Source organism: Empidonax traillii, unplaced genomic scaffold, assembly GCF_003031625.1.
Source record: "Empidonax traillii isolate 1590-97213 ecotype Southwest subspecies unplaced genomic scaffold, ASM303162v1 scaffold839:size271545, whole genome shotgun sequence".
In the NCBI taxonomy this organism is placed as follows: domain Eukaryota; kingdom Metazoa; phylum Chordata; class Aves; order Passeriformes; family Tyrannidae; genus Empidonax; species Empidonax traillii.
Window position 1 is genome coordinate 67,288 of NW_020956032.1, and position 4,459 is coordinate 71,746.

Here is a 4,459-nt window from a genome sequence, read left to right on the forward strand (position 1 = left end):
TCATAATTCAATTTAGTTATATCTAAAATGATACATCAGCATGCATCCTTACTCTGTACATTGACCCCCTCAGATGCAGAGCATTTAACGTAGATGTCCCTTTGATGTGAGTATTGAATTTTGGCTGCTTTTCTCAGTTTACCACAGCCAAAGAAGTGTCAAAGTTTTTCATAATTACTCTTCCTTCACCAGCAATGCATAAATTTAGGTGTGTCCTTCTGTTGTGCCTTAAAAAGGTAAAAAAATCCTACACTTCATTGATTCAGAGGGATGCAGGAATGGGCTGTTAAGAACAGATTTAATTGCTAGTGTGCATTTAAAAACTACGTTGAAGGTCTGTGGGATCCTTCAGAAAGGTTGAAAATTATGTCAACTATACAGATATTTTAAGTGGAAGGCTTTCCAGCACACAGCTAAATCAATAAATATGCAGTAGAGGAAAAGAGCTTCGCACATTTTTTCTTTTTGTGTATTTTCAAAATGTTTATCAATGGATACACAGATCCACTTATTGCCAATTGAAGCAGACCCACGTAAGGCTTAACACTTTCAAAGCTCCCCACCAAATGGATGTCCCACCAAACCACAGGGACACGTGGATGATTAGATGGAAACAACTGAACTCTATTTCCAAATGTTTCATTATGCCTTTCACAGACACATTCATCCATTTCCCACACGTCCTGCTACAACATAAAGAAATGGTCCTATATCGTCCCTTAGTTTACACATTGCTGTAATTCAGTGTGGTAGAGAAGGTAGGACCACTGAGGCACCAGGCACGTCCTGCTTGCCATGAGCAATGGGGAAGAACCAGCTGCCCAGGAGAGTTCAGGTCTCAATCACTTCAGTGTCAACCTGAAGCAGCTGCTCTGAAATTAATGGATTTGCACCTGCATGGCCAAGAGTAGAATCTTAGAATCTAATTCTCAATCTATAATTTAGAGGGGGATAGCACTGGTATCTTGCTATTTTCCACATTTTGGATCACTCTAAAGTGCATTCTGCATCTTTAATGTGCCTCATTGATTCGTGGAAAAGGCATCATCATTAAACTAATTTGCTTTAGACAATTCTGTTCACCTGGAAGCTTCTGTTCTTTCTATTCAATGGAAAGAAAAGTAAACAAAAAAGGGGAAAATCTCTGGAAAATCAGGAACTTGACTTTAGCCATCACATAATTATAGTATTGAACTAAACCATCAGCTTTCCAACTCAGGCTTGTTCAACAGTGAAGTTGTCGAACAGTGGGAGGAAGAAGATAGGGAGAAAATTTGGATCTATATTGCAGGTACTGGCTTGTAAAGGTGTTCAAAACCAGTTAAGACATGCTTTTGAATATAAACTATTAAAATTGCATAGGGGTATCTCAGGATTAAGTAAATGACAGTGTTCTGGGCTTTCAAAATCTCTGAGAAATATTTCTAGGCTTACATGAAAGTAAACTTCATTATCATTAATTTTCAAATGTGAGACACAGGTTAATCAAATGATACAGCTTTTAATTTTCCTCTTTTAAATCTCTGCAGAGTGCTTGTGATTTTTCATCTCTAACTGTCTGCCCACTGGGAACGGATTTGTGTAATGGGAGGTTGTGTTCCCATTTTCAAACTTTGGAGACACCAAACACATACACAGAAAAAAAGCTGTAAAAGGAGAAATAGATCCATTAGGTGATGGTGCAGGTTTCCCAATGAAACTCTATAGAAATGGAGCAAGAATAAAAATAACATGTAGTAACTAGTCTGGACTTTTTAGCGTAAGGAAGGGAGAAAGATCATATGAGTATTTACACTTTTAAAGCCTTAGGCTAAATTGTAATAAACGAGTAATAATTTAACCAACTTAAGTTGCAGTGTGATGGAGAAAGAGGATGTTCCCTCTCCTCCTATAAAGCTCTACTTGTTCTCCTCCATTTTGGTTTTGTTTATAGAGATGTATCTCAGTCAAAAAAATCTGATTTTGGGCAATCCCCATCTATGACTGCCACAAAGCATAGGATTTTCCTTATGTGAATCAATGCCTTTCTGTTATGAAAACTAATATGGCAAAACCATTGTGTCAGGTTGTTCCTAATTACTCGATTATCCTTAACTCCTTCATTTACTGCAAGTGTTCAGTGATGGCAGAGGGATTGCTCCTCTAGATGAAGTTTGCCATCCCCCTTAACCACACGGAGGATGAGCCAAGGAGCCCTGGAGTGGGCATGTGCTGGATGCTCTTCCAGGAAAACAGAAGCTAACTCTGGAAAGTTACAGATGGCTTTAAGATTGAGAACCCATGGAGTGGGTCGGTCCCACTTCCAAAATGAATGTCAGTTAGCTCCTATAACTGCTGATATTCTGAAATGCCACTCCAACATCCCACCTGCAAGGACTGTCTGCCTGTTCTTGCTGGAGCCTCGGTGAGTGCTGGGCCACCACCAGTAACAGGGTACAACCAATACCAGCTCCAGGCAATCAAGGCTTAGGGGGAGAAAGGACTTTTATTTTCAACAAAAAAATACACAGAGGGAAGGAATCCTGAGTAAACAGGATCCTGGATGCAGCTCTGGGAATGAGCAGATCAGAAGAGCAAACAACCCTTGGCACCGCTAATGAGTCACTCACACCGTGTAAAGGACAGTGATTTTGTGGAGCTGCTATTTCACTGCTACTCTACAGGAGATAAAATCTGCATTAAGCTGGGGTTTTTTTGTTCCGTGATTCAGGGAAAAGAAAAAGTGCTATAATAAAAGGAAGGGCTGGAAAGGAGATAAGGATTCCACTCTGAATTCTGTTAAAATCTTCCTTTTGTGAGCCAGTTATTTTCTCTTTCATCAGCTCAGTGCCTGAGGTACATCCTTCTGAGATAGCTATACCCGTGATATAACTGAAGTTTGATTCATTAACTTTTGAAGAAATGTTTAAATAAATGTGAAAGACACTTCTGCATTTAAACTAAGATATATACACATAATTACAGCATTGATTACTCTTCTTTGTATACAAACGAAGAATTGTGTTTGGACTATTTTGTTCAGTGGGTTCTCTCTGTCATAAAGAAGATAGAAATTCCATCTTGATTAGGAAATGACTGTAAGAATGAAAGGGTTGGGCATCTAATTCTCCTTCACTTAGTACAGAGGTGTAAGGTATGCCTATAGAAAAATATCACCAGGGGAAACCTTTCCAATGCATGATTCCGGTAGATTCAAACTTCATAACCATGTGAAAGTGTATGATGTCATTCTTTTGGGGGTTTATTAGGAACCAAATGTCTATAGAAGTGTTGTTGGTGTTCATGTGACCTATAGAACAGAAGGTCAAGCCTTAAAGCTGACTTTAAGATCAATTTCAGCTTGGTTTCTACTTCCTTAGAAAGCTACCTTAGCTTATTTTTCCTCCCAAGAGAAGTTTTAAGGTTTGGATTTGTTTGTTTCTGCTTCCCTTGCTGATACTGAAAGAAATTAGAGAAGAAAGACAAGTTCAAGAAAAGAGGTCAATATTGCTGTCTGGGCCAGAGAACCATGGCTTCTTTGGAATTGGTAGCAACAAGCCATAGAGGGCAGAAATTTTACAATTTCTAGGCAGCTCTGACTACCTCTGGTAATCAGAATTGCTCTCAATCAGCTGAGGAACGAGAATAGAGTGACAATTCAAACTACCTTTTGCCATGCCATTACCAGGATGGTAATGACCTACAAGTAAAGCGAGGATTTTTAAAGTGCTGGTATCATCACTATGAGGTCCAAGTGAAAAAGGGAACAAACTGCCTGTATAAAAATTTTCTTGGTAATTCTATACAATGCACTATTAACTTTGATGTGGAGTGACTCCTAAAATGTGCACTGGTAAAACTTAAATCTTCAAAATATACTGCATTATTCAGAGTTTGAACTAGGATCTACACAGAGAAAAACTAATTTCACTGGTGCTAGAATTACAGAACTCAGCAATGGAAATTAAGTAGATGTCCCTGCATTGATCCAGATCATAAGGTTTTGTTGCTTTTCTTAATGCTTTGTTTAGCTTCATTTGACCAAAGTGAATTTCCACATTACATTCATTTCTATGCACCTCTGAAACAAAATAATTTACATTTAAAACCACGTTCCAATGACAGAATGAAAGAAACCTGCAAGTTTAATAGAAAATATTTCCAGTGATTACAATATTTAAGTAAAATGGCTACATTAAAGAAGTTCCTAAGGTGGTGCTTTCCTGTGCTCAAATATTGTAATGGAAAATACATTTTATGGCAGAAAAAGAGGAGGGGAAAAAAGGCACAGAGAGAGATAAAAAGCCAAATAGTCATAAAAAAAATAAAAATCTATAACAGAGTTGGCAAAGCTACATGCCAAATTTCAGCTAAAGACATTGAATTTCAGTTGACTGGTTCATCTAATTTACTGCTTTGTTTTGGACATCAGGTTAAAATGCTTTAAAGAAAAGCTGGACCAAAACAGCTCTGTCCTGAG

At 38.1% G+C, this 4,459-nt stretch overlaps 1 long non-coding RNA gene across 1 annotated transcript in view; it reads right to left on the reverse strand.

The window, feature by feature from the left end:
* Window positions 1-450: 450 nt before the first annotated feature.
* The window catches only part of LOC114066973, a 19,170-nt gene continuing 15,161 nt past the window's right edge, over window positions 451-4,459 (reverse strand). Inside the window, exon 3 of the long non-coding RNA XR_003573278.1 lies at window positions 451-461. This is a non-coding gene — a long non-coding RNA (uncharacterized LOC114066973). The remainder of the gene's footprint in view (window positions 462-4,459) is intronic.